The following is a 13,534-nucleotide window of genomic DNA, read 5'->3' as shown; positions in this document are numbered from 1 at the left end:
ACTGTTAAGTTATTACAAATAGCTTATATTGTAATAACTTAATGTAATTAACATAAAAAAATAAAATAAAAATAAATAATAGTTCAATAAAAGGGAATATATTTCAAAGGGCATATCACTATTCCCTGTTTGGCATACATATTATATTATCTTCAATATTCGCCGGTTGGGCATGTCAACAGAGTTGTATGTGTACAGATTCCCCGCTGTTATAAAATCGAGAAATGTTATTTTTTTCTCCTGCGTGTGGGGTGAATTCCCTGACTAAAACTTTACAAATGTTCGCTGTCGAACCTGCACCTTCTCGTTCTTCTAAGTTCTCTGATATAACAATAAAATTAAGTCTATGTTTTTGGCCTTCAATTTAAGTGGCATATTTAAATTATTATATATAAATAAATTTTATTGTAATTTATTCACGATTTCATCGAATAATGGATGTCTAATTCTTTCGCAACATTTTGTAGCATAAAGTTTTGCCAGCACCCGAATAAAATTTCCGGGCTTTGGTTCTTGCAAGTTGTTTTTTTTTTTTTAAACTTGAAATTCCCCGACCGAAATTTTACACGTATTTGCTGTCGAACCTGCACCTTCTCGTTCTTCTAAGTTCTCTGGTTAAAGGTAGCAAATCCCGAAAGGGATGATAGCAGCCAGAACTCCTCGAAATAAACAAATCGGGCGAAGATATTATAGATAGCGAGTACCTCCACCTCAAAAGTGCAACCAGGCCGATAATAACTTACACATGCTGGAGAAGCGAGAGGTCGAGAAAAATCTGCTACGATGCGGCTTTAGTTCAAAAACCATGGATAGCCTCGGAAACATGATATCGGGACTAAAGTCGACGTCATACTACACATACATACCGAGGGCAACAAACAAGGTAGGAACTATTTCACAGGTAAGGAGAAGTATGCATTTATATTTTGACCTAAATTTCTCCACAGATGAGCTGGTGGTGGTGGCTGTAAAGGATGACAAGAATGAAACACAATTTATGCATTCCTCTACATGCCTAACCATGACGAATCGCCGCCAGCGGAACTCGGAAAGTAGATGCGGCTGAGAAAGGGAAAATATCCCTGGTGATAGGCGGTGACGCCAATGCGCACCACGCACTATGGGGTAGCAGCAATACCAACGACAGGGGTAGTCATTACTAAATTGTATACTGCAATCTAGCTATAGCTAACCTACCTCGAAGAATGTTCTAGACGTAAAACTACATACTAGCACAACAAGTAAGGTTGAAGATTGGGAGATGCTTCGGACACACTTGTTTTCTGACCATAGAAATGTACGATTTCAAACCCTCCTAAAACTGAGTCTTGCAGAAATCCTAAGAACACCAACTGAGATTTGTACAGGAAGACAGTAACAGGGAATTTAACGAGACTAAAAGCACGGGACTAGAGAAAAGGACCGTCACACCTACGAATATTCTCAAGAAACCTTATTACATTGCATCCCCTCCATCACCTGCAAAGCGTGGTTCGAAGCCGCCTTGGTGGAACAGGAAGCTTGCATCACGTGGACGCAGTGTTCAGGAACTCTTCAAACTCGCCAGGATAGCCGATGTGGATCCCTGCTGGAATTAATATAAAGATGTACTAAAAGAATATACAAGTGAATATACTTGTATGTTAAAAAAGAGATTCACACAGCCAAAATGGAGGCGTGGAAGAGCTTTTGCAGTAAACTAGAAAAGACAATCGAAGTAGCTAGACTTAGGAAGCTACTATCCAAGCAAAGGGAAAATATGCACAAAATGTGGAGATTGGACTGGTTTCAGTGAGAAATCACTGAAAGACCAAAATGCCTTTTTCAGGGTGTACGGACGCTAGTAACATTCAACTTGTAGGAAATAGCGTAGAGTGCTACCCCTCGCATATGATAACTAAGGACAAAATGCTTTGGGCACTCAACGGTTTCTAGCCGTTGATATATATCAGCATCGCTGATACTATACTTGATAACAATATATGAAGAATTTTTAAGGCTTAGCTATGTACCTATCCTTTTTAGACAGTTGTATTCATATCAAAGGCCTTTATTTCTTCCTTCTTCCTTCTTAACACTAGAAAATATTATAGATGCCTAAATTAGGGACAGGATTTCATCAGCTAACTATCGAAAGCTCAACACGCCTCTGCATATTAAATCCACGAAGACTGCATTTCACTCGTTAGCCTTAAACATAGAGACAGCTGCAAAGCATAAGGAATATGCTCTGGGCGTCTTTCTTGACATTAGCGGAGCATTTAATAATATCTCCAATGGTGACATCGTTTATATTCTCGAAGCCTTCCATCATAGCATGGATAAAAGCTCTAGTAAGCTGCAGGAAGATTAACGCAGAATGGAACGAAGCCAGAATGCTCAGACTAGCGCGAATTGGAACTCCTCAGGGGAGTGTACTGTCGCCTCTCTTGTGGTCACTTGAAGCAATTGAGCTTTTAGGAGAGCTTCTGCATTGATGTTACACAGCGGTAGTCAAGCCAATCTTATTTCATGATACTTTGGTAGACCGCTACCAGTAAAATATATTACAGGAAACCGTTGGAGGGAACACCAGAGAATATCAATATATACGTCGATAGCCAAGCAGCAATTAAAGCAATAATCTCCCATCGCAGTTCGTTAGTGAATGTCCTTAAACGGAGGGAGGCAGTACATATGCGGAATGCGGATGCATATATACTGGGTTATAGGCCACAATAGCGTTCCGGAAACGAAATAGCAGATGAGATTGCCAAACTTTCAAACAAACCTTACTTCATGTAAATTGGACGATAGATGTTAAATTTTCAGTAGGAGAAAAAGTGTGCAATTGTTTCATTTTTATAAAGAGAGATTAGGTAAGTCGTACTCAATGTTATACGTGGCTTACACGATTTAAAAATGGTCGTGAAGATTAACATGACAACCAAAGGCCAAGTTATCCAGAAGCTAGTAATCGCCCCGTGAATCGGTGAGAAAAGTCCGTGAAATTTTTGGTGGTATCCATGCAAATTTTACTAAAAGAATGTTGACTATGGTATTAAATTTGAATAAAAGTACTATTTGGAGAGTTTTAAGATGACCAGTACAGCGAGTATCCACTTAAATAATAATTTTATAAAATGTAACTTAACAATAAGCCATAGTTATCGCTGATACGAGTGTGGTATCATATTACCCTTATGAGACTAGTAATGCGCTGACTAAGGTCACACGCAGCTGTTGGTGCAACCGAATAGTTGTTTACCTGCTGCGGCAATCTCGCTGGCTCAGGCCATGCGTAAGCTCTACGAGTGAGAAAGAGCCACTTGTGTTAACTCCTCCCCTTCTAAATGGAGACCATTCTCGGACTTCCTGATAGTGCACTTTTCTCTCTCTCAAACATATTCTTTTAAAATGAGACAGGCTCAATACTCCATGATGATTTGTGATATTAAGGAGTACAATCTTTAACATGGCATTATGGTGTTTGGTTAAATAAGTTCACCTTCCCACCCTGATGCAGTCAACAACACCGCACAGCACACCACTCACACGACAACACAACACACCACTTACAAGACAGACACTGGCACACCACACTTGGAAACATCTGTATACCCACACACCACGCACCAAGGCAACCTTGCTGGAAGCAGCAGCATACACCCACACACAACAGAATAACTCTACACACCAACATGAACAAAAGGAGAAGTCGTTTTTTTTTTAAGTTCCGCTTTTTTTCCTGTCGCAAACGTTTGAACGCAACTTATAATATAATATCTTTATATTAATATTTTTAACAATAAATCAAGAATTACAACTTCACTTGGATAAGATAATTTATTAAAGTACAATCGAAATATACGACCGTGGAGTGTGTAAAATTTTTCTAATTGCCCGTTTAATTTTTTACAATACTTGAGCGTTTAGTGGAAAGAAAAGGAGAGGTGAAAAAAAAGTTAAAAAGTGAACATAGTCCTTCGAGCCTAAAAGAAAGGCACCATCGATTTAAACAAAAAAAACCAAAAAACTACATACATCACCAAAGTGCAGTGAAACAAACAGTAAATTACATATAGATATATATGTATATAAAGTGACTAAAGTGCAGTGAAACAGTATAAAACAAAAAAACCCCAAAAAAAGTACCCGAAAATAAAAACCGGCGTGAAGTGCAAAAACGAAAGAATTGTATGTATGTATGTCCCGGTACAAAGTTTCGTGCGTTTGGTCGGAAACAAATGTCTTTAAACTTTGTGAAATGAAAAACAAAAAAAAAACAAAAATTTATAACATATTACTTGCTTTGGGCAACACATATATGTAGGAACAATACGGTAGCTCGACAAGGACTATTGGCACTACTGACAATTGGCACTACTGACTGAACGAAGCGTCCATCATAGGATAGTAACGGTCGATACTTATAGTTTTAAGAAAGGGGAAGCATTGTAACCGCGAAAGCGAGCGGACGTGTGTGTTCTCTATTATATTGAATAAAATCCTACAAATTTGGGGGCTCAACCGGGATAAAAATAAAAGTGTCTACACAAAACATTTGAGCAAGCAGTGGAAAATTTAATAAACAACAAAAAACAATATAAAATAATAAAAGTGTTCATACTCGCGCGCGCCGCTGTTCTTTCTATCGATCGTAAACGTCGACAGAGTTGTGAGTGTTTGTCAATGTACTAAATGCACACTGGTTATAGGGTTAAAAATGAAAAGCGGAATACAAATTAAAAAACGAAAGTGTAACAAATAAAAATTGAGTGCATGAAAAACTAAAGAAAGTGTTTAAAGATGAGAAACGACCAAAATTGTTAAAAAGTCGAAATAATAACTATAAGCGACGCGCAGACCAGCAGTAAAGCAACGGTTACGACGCTGCGCACTATAAGCGACGCGCAGACCAGTGGTAAAGCAACAGTTACGACGCTGCGCACTATAAGCGACGCGCAGACCAGTGGTGAAGTAACGGTTACGACGCTGCGCACTATAAGCGACGCGCAGACCAACAGTAAAGCAACAGTTACGACGCTGCGCACTATAAGCGACGCGCAGACCAACAGTAAAGCAACGGTTATATCACTGAAAAGCAGAGGTGACGAGCAAGTGGCATCAGCAACGAGTACAGTCAACAACCGATAGTGGTGGCAGCGGTGGAATAGCCGATAGCAGTAACTGCAGATTAGTATCACTTATTTTAAATTATTTAAGTTTTGATTAATTGTTTAGATGGAATGAGAAATGCTAATTTGAATTTGTAAAAGTATATACCTAAAAGATACGGTTGTTCGGATATAAAATTGAAGTGTAAATCGCCGATTTATAACAATTGTAAGATGGACGCTGAGACGATTAGGACAATGACGGTAGAGACGCTAAAAGAAAAGTTAAGAGAGCTAGGGTTGAACGTTACAGGCAGAAAAAAAGAGTTGCGATTGCGCCTGCTACAACATTTAGTTTTTGGGGACGAGCAACCTGAGGACGAAAGCGAAAATGAATCAACAAATTCATCTTACGCGGACGCCGCAGCTGCTTCATCAAATGCGCAAAAGATGTTGTTTACTCTTCGTGACGTTCAAGACAGCGTTTCAGATTTTTATGGAAATGATACTTGTGACGTTCACCATTGGGTTGTAGAATTTGACGAGATAGCTGACACGGTAGGGTGGAATAATCTACAACGGTTTGTATATGCGAAGCAGTTGCTCAAGGGGGCAGCGAAATGGTTTGTGCGTGGGTTGGTGGGTGTAAGAGACTGGAGTAGTTTGAAGCGCTCTCTTATTGATGAGTTTGGGGAAAAATTATGTGCGTCCGAAGTGCATCGGGTATTAAGAAATAAACGTAAACAAACAAAAGAAAGTTTACAAGAATATTTATACTCAATCATCGAAATCGGTAAGCCAATATCGCTCGATGAAAAGAGTATAATAGAATATTTTGTAGATGGTATACCTGACGCTAAAACAAACAATTTTATATCAAGCAAAGACAGTGGGCGAATTGAAGGAACAAATTCGCATATACGAGAAAGTTAGGGGTGTACAAATTGCTGCAACCAAAGGATACGGGGGACAGATTGCGACCGAAAGTAAAGGGTTGATGAAAAAGAAGTGTTTTAAATGTGACAAAGAAGGTCATATAGCGAGGGACTGTCCGGAAGCCGGATCGAGTAAGATTATTTGTTTTAAGTGTAATAAGAAGGGGTATTATGCGCAGCAGTGTAAAGAGCAGAGAGACCGAATGATTAAAAGTGAGCGGGTAAATACGGTTGATAGCAAAGTGGAAACGTCTGCCAGTAAAGGTGAAATGATTTTCGTTGATGCCACTATCAATGGCTTTACCTTTAATGCATTAGTAGATACAGGATGCATTGCGTGTATCATGAGGTATGATACCCTATTGATGTTAGGAGAGATAGATCTAACTGGGGAAAAACAGAGATTGTTTGGTATTGGCAAAGGCGTGCTTACGACATTAGGCAGCTTTACGGCCGAAATGACAGTAGAGGGACTGTCATGGAACGTAACATTTCACGTGGTTAGGGAACGTGATATTCCGTATGCAGCAATGATCGGAAATGACGTACTTCAGGAGGTTGAGTTAGTTTTTAGGAAAGGTAGTGTTGAGTTCAGAAAACCTATGAAGGCTGCTGGGATAGCAGCGAGGCACACCGGAGCTGGGATGGCTTCTGAGGGTGTGTATGGTGGTGTTGGAGGGGTTGAAGAGGTTGTGTCAACTCACCGTGAGTTAAGAGACTACGGGGATAGTCAGGGTAAGGTTTTCAGGGAACAAAAGGACATTACTAAATCCGTAGTAGAAACAGGACCTGAAGTCATGGGTGACAAAAGGTTAATTGAAGAGTTTGAAGTACTGTGTTCAATTGAAACTGGAATATGCGAGGAGACAGATCGAGTGGATCTATCGCATCTGTCAGCGCACGATGCTAAAGTAGTAAGCGGTTGGATTCATAGTTACTGCCCTAAGAAGCCTAGTCATACGAAAAACCGGTATTTCAGCGACCACGTAGGGTGTCGCAGGCGGATCAGCAACGTATTGACGAAGAGGTCGCACGGATGCTTAAGGAGGGTATTATACAGAATAGTGTGTCGGAATACGCATCGCCAGTTGTGTTAGTTACAAAGAAAAACGGAACAAAACGGTTTTGTTGTGATTTTCGTAAAATTAACGAACAAATAATAAGAGACAATTTTCAATGACAGTCGTGGAGGAAGCGTTAGACAGATTGCAGGGTGCAAATGTCTTCACTACATTGGATTTGAAGAACGGATTTTATCATGTGCCAATAGAACCGGGTTCCCGAAAGTACACGTCTTTCGTAACCCAAAACGGCCAATATGAGTTTTGCTTTGTGCCTTTTGGCAACAATAATTCACCGGCGGTATTTTGTCGCTACATACGAGCGATATTCCAGGACATGCTTGCGGATGGAACCGTTATAATATACATGGACGATATCGTCATTCCCGCCAAGGATGAGATAGAAGGTCGAGAGAAATTAGGAAGAGTGCTAAAGCATGCAAGTAAAAACGGTTTACACATCAGATGGGATAAATGTCAAATTTTAAGGAAAAGAATTAATTTCTGGGGGTTCATCGTAGAAAACGGTAGAATTCTTCCTTCAAAAGAAAAGACTAGGGCAGTCAGGGAGTTTCCAGTACCAAACAGCAAGAAGGAATTACATCGATTCTTAGGCTTGACTTCATATTTCAGACGGTTCATACAAAACTATGCAGTTATTGCTAAGTCGCTAACAGATATGCTTCGCCAGGAAGAAAAATTTAGGCTGGGAGAGGAACAACTCTTAGCCATTCAAGAACTAAAGCGGGCGTTGGTGAACGCGCCCACTTTGAAACTCTTCGATCCAAATGCAGAAACAGAAGTACATTCGGATGCGTCAAAATTCGGGTATGGCGCAGTGTTATTGCAAAGGGACCCAGAAGACAATCTATTGCACCCCATTGAATATATGAGTCGTAAAACATTGAGGACAGAAGAAAAGTACAGTGCGTTTGAACTTGAGGTTCTGGCAGCTATAAAAGCCCTTAAAAAATGGCGGATATACTTAAAAGATATTAGGTTCAAAATAGTAAGCGATTGTAACGCTTTCACTATGACGGTCAAGAAACAAGACGTACCTGACAGAATTATGAGGTGGGCAATGTACCTGCAAGAATACAATTATGTAGTTGAACATAGGTCAGGAACTCGCATGAGACACGTAGATGCTCTTAGTCGCGCATACTGTTTGTTAGTAGAAAACTCGTTAAAGTATAGGATAAGGGACGAAAGTTATGGAAGTAGGACCATACGAGAAGTTTTTTTTGAGGAATGAGTTACTGTACAGTGACCCTGTTAAGGAATTGTTAGTAGTACCGGCCAGTATGGAAGACGAAATTATTAAGCTAGCACATAGCCAGGGTCGTTTTGCAGCAAAAAAGACACAGGAACTGGTGGAAAGAAATTATTACATACCAAACTTGAACAAAAAGGTGCAAAATGTAGTAAGTTCATGTGTGGAGTGCATAATTGTAGATTCGAAGAGGGGTAAGAAAGAGGGCTTGTTGACGCCAATCGACAAAACCTGTGAACCATTAGGGACTTACCATATCGACCATGTGGGTCCTTTAACTGAAACATGTAAAAGGTATAACCATATTTTAGTTATTATAGACGCGTTTTCGAAGTTCGTTTGGCTGTACCCAACGAAATCAACCGGGGTGGGAGAGGTAATTGATAAATTAGAGAAACAATCGACAGTTTTCGGCAACCCGAAAAGAATCGTAACGGATAGAGGGGCGGCTTTCACATCAAACGTTTTCAACGAGTACTGCACCAAAGAGGGAATACAACACCTGTTGATTGCAACCGTCATACTATACTTCGCGCTAAAAGTTTGTCTTTGACAGTTTTTCGATTGATTGACTCAGTACGTTGTGAGCGCTCGTCAAAGATGGACACCAGAAAAGAGAAAATTCGCTATATTTTACATTTTTTCTTCGATCAAGGCGAAAAAACAGCCACAGCGGCTGAAAAATTTATTTAGTTTATAGGGCCGATACTGTCAAAGATGCACCACGCGTCGGGAGCACTTATTTAATTGCTGAGGAACTAAAGATAAGCCAGAAAACCATTTGGAACCATTTGCATAACCTTGGACTCAAAAAGAAGCTCGATGTTTAGGTGCCACACGAACTAGCGCAAAAAACATGAAAATCAAAACAACAAAATCGACCCGTTTCTGAAGCGGATTGTGACTGGCGATGAGAAATGGGTCACTTACGACAACATCGAGCGCAAACGGTCGTGGTCAAAGCTCGGGAAGCGGCCCAGATGATGGCCAAGATCGGATTGATGGCCAGGAAGGTTTTGCTGTGTGTTTGGTGGGATTTAACAAGGAATCATCTACTACGAGCTGCTCCCCTATGGCCAAACGCTCAACTCGGCCCTCTACTGCCAACAACTGGACCGCTTAAAGGCAGCACTCATCCAGAAGAGGCTATCTTTGATCAACAGAGGCCGAATTGTGTTCCATCAGGACAACGCCAGGCCACATACGTCTTTGGTGGCTCGCCAGAAGCTCCTGGAGCTCGGATGGGAGGTTCTAATGCACCCACCTTATAGTCCGGACCTGGCACCAAGTGATTATCATCTTTTTCTGTCCATGGCGAACGCGCTTAATGGTGAGAAGTTGGCCTCAAGAGAGGCCTGTGAAAATTGGCTCTCCGAGTTTTTTGCCAATAGGGACGCAGCCTTTTACGAGAGGGGTATAATGAAGTTGGCACCTCGTTGGCCACAAGTTTCGAAAGAAAACGGCACATATTTGACTTAAATCGGACAGATGTACACAAAGTCATCATCTTTTTTGACCATATACAGTATATATAAACTGAACCATAGGTATACCCTATAGGATTTGCGTACACAAAAAAAAAAAAAACATTATTAAAACTAAATAATTGCGGTTATTAATAAACAATTTTATATGAACTTTGTAATTGTTACAAATAAATCAATATAATACAAATATTTATTTGATATCTCAAATAAAAATCCCAATCGGTCTTAATAATAATTAAAATGTGGCAGAAGCCACACGCTCAAAGCAAGGCGCTACAAAACAAAAAAGGGTGAAAGACATTACATACAGTAAATTCATTGCTGAGAGTGACAGTTTAATAAGATTCTGCACTCGATTTTCATCTTCTCTGATTCAAAATAATTCTGAATCGGCATTAGAAATCAAAAAGGAAAATCTTGACAAGTTTTAAATACGTCTCTAAATAATTTGTATATAATATATTGGGGAATACCACCGAGATATTAGGACCTCTAAAAACTTCACTTCAAATCGCATAAAATTTTGAATAAAAAATGCTCAGGCCTGTTGACGAGACGAATGTGTTTTGCGAAAGCGGGTAGCGCGCTGGATCGCGTTCGTAATGAATGTTGATCCTCTGATGTGGGGACCATCCTTTTTGTTGTTTGGCGGTGTGGGGTGTCGTCGTGTGGTGACATCTTGCTGAGTGTGGTGGTATTTTCAGGGGTGGTGTAAATTAGTAGGGTGTGCCAGTTTTACCAGAGTAGAGTGGTGTGTATATGTAGGGGTGCCTTATCTCATTTAAATAGTCTTCAAGCTTCATATGACGCCATAGTAGAATCTGACGACTCAGATCTACCAGCAAATTTTAAGTCCTCGGCTCACGCCAAATATGAAAACTGCTTAGACCAGTTCGAAGAAACTAAAGCTATGATTTCCGATCAACTGAAGCTAATAAAAGCAATTGCACCTACTCCACATCAGCGAGTAGAGCTGCCACAAGTCCAAAGTCAAGATGCAAGTTCAGGCATCCATTTCAAGGTGCCCGCATGTGACACAGAAATATTCAATGGATGTTATGAAGAATGGCCGTCCTTCCGGGACATGCTTACAGCCGTTTACATAAACCACCCAAATTTCAAATGCACAAAAATTGTATCACCTCCGTGACAAAACAAAAGGTCAAGCAGACGAAATAGTAAAACAGTTCGCACTAAATGACGATAATTTCAATTTGGCTTGGGAAGCTCTTAAATCTAGATATGAAAATGAAAGAATATTGGTCGATAAGCAAGTAAAAATACTTATGAACTTGCCTAAGATTCAAAAGGAAAAAAGTGAAGAGTTTATAAATGCAATTTCTAATTGCTTGTCGGTTCTATCGACACAAAATATTTCGTCAATTCGTTACTTTTGTGGGAGCAATCGCCCTCATCTCTAAAAAAAATGCCCAACGTGGCAACAGATGAAAAACTTTTTAATAACCCAACACGAAATCGCAGATAGTGTGTAACGGAGCTTTTTGCTGCCCCCTGCTTCTTATGATTTGCTGAGGTATACTCGCCGTGTCCAGGATCCGTTACAATAAATTTGTAAACTGTGGGGCTCTTTTTACAAATCGTACTTTATTCAATTTACAATCACAAACTGGTGTCTTCCGCGCTGTAGTAGCGTCACCCGATGATAGCGCTATGACAGAGTAGCGGTTTACGTGGCCCGTTAGCGCGTCACTATCACGCGGAATTACGGAGGGCCTTCGCACGCTAAGGAGTGAAATGCCGGTCAGAGGATCGACTCACTGCGAGACATTCACTCCTGTCCGCTGTACGTTGTGTGGGCTAAATTCCGTATGGATATCACACTCCCCCCCCCCCCCCCCCCCGGTGAATTTTGCATCAGATGACATGCAAAAATTTAATGTAATTTACAATAGTTTTTTTTTTGCTACAAATTTTCCTTAAAATTCAAGCTGCATTAACTGAATTCTTTGTTTTTTTCACGCTTAATTATAAAGTTTTCTTGGCAATTTAGAATTTTTTTTGTTTTCAAATCTTTAAATTTAAATATGGATTCTAAAGAATTTTTCTTTTTTCTTTAATTTCTTTCCACATATATCCAAAATTTTCCTTTTTTTTCTTTGGTTTTCGTTAAAAAAAAAAATTTTCAATTAGTTTAAGTTATAAATTTGTAATTCTCCTGTTTGTTTTTTTTTTCTTTTCTTTAAATTATTGCGGCTGTGTGGTACGGTTTTAATTCGCTGATGTTGACCGTCAATTTTTCGAAGTTCTACGATCACTGGTGAGACATACCTGAGAATTTGATAAGGGCCATCGTACTTCGGGGCTAACTTTGCGGCGAAGCCCACAGTGACTTTAAAGAGGTGATGCTCTTTCGCGCGAACTAGTTCTCTGATGGCCGGGTCCATTTTCTGCGTCTCAGGTTATAATGACGGGCTTGAACCGTTGTCGCCCTCTCCATATTTTGCCGAACAATTTTGAAGGCCTCCTGCATCCTATTGGACTTTTCCTCAGCCGTCGTGGATGTCATGACTGTGCCGATATTAACTTCGTGGAAGAGTGCCTTTCGCAGTCGCGGCTCTCATCCTTGTACGAGGAATGCCGGGCTATACCCTGTGGATGCCGAAACGCTGGTATTCACTGCGAGCTTGATCTCTAGGAGAAAATCGTCCCATCGCTGGTGTCGGGCTTTACTGAGTTGTACTATAATTCGTTAAATTGTCCAATTGGCTCGTTCCGTGGGATTCTCTTGAGGGGTGTAAGGTGCGGTGAATTGCTAGCGTCCTCCTAGTTCCTTAAGATAGTGTTGCCATAGCGTACTAGTAAATTGAACGCCGTTGTCCGAAATAAGAATCTTCGGGACGCCAAATCTTGCGAGGATTCGTTCTCTGAATGCGCGACAAAGTCCTTCTGCTGTAGCGCGCCTCATGGGGACTAATTCTACCCACTGGCTGAAGCGGTCGAAGAATACTAGTAATATAGTATTACCATGCGTAGATCGCGGTAAGGGTCCGATGAAGTCAGTGAAAGAAACTGTGGCAAACGGTCCTTGTGCCACCTGCGAAATCATCTTTTCTGCTGGTTTCTGCTGACCTTCCTTGGCAGGACTCACATTGGCGTACGTAACGGCTAATGTCGCGGAACGTCCCTGGCCAGTAATATCGGTTAGCCACCCGGGCTACTGTCCGGCGTATACCCATATGTCCGGCGCTGGGTATATCGTGGTTCTCTTGCAGGACTCTTAGGCGGAGAGGTTTAGGCACACATAGCTTTCAGAGTACAGCCTCTTCATCCTGGGATCGACACGGAATGTGGCAATAGAGTTGGCTATGCTTTTCCATGTAGTCCGCGTACCTTTCGGGGTTGGCGCGTACTTCTCCTACACTCTTTCGCCATCAGTTTCATTGTGGCGCCACCGTCGTCGCTTGTCGTATGGCCTCTAGTGGCTGCCGGGACAGTGCGTCCGCTACTAGGTTAAGTTTCCCTTTGCGATACTCGATGTCGAAGGTATGTTGCTGTAATTCTAAAGCCCATCGTGCTATACGACCGGAAGGGCTTTCTATAGAATTCAGCCACTTCAGTGACATATGATCCGTTATCACCTAGAAGGTATATCCCTCTAGGTAGGGTCTCATTTTACGGAACCCCAGACTATGGCGAGACACTTCTTTTCGGTTGCCGAATA

The sequence above is a fragment of the Bactrocera oleae genome, chromosome X, assembly GCF_042242935.1.
Source record: "Bactrocera oleae isolate idBacOlea1 chromosome X, idBacOlea1, whole genome shotgun sequence".
Lineage (NCBI taxonomy): Eukaryota > Metazoa > Arthropoda > Insecta > Diptera > Tephritidae > Bactrocera > Bactrocera oleae.
Note: the sequence above shows the minus strand (reverse complement) of the source record.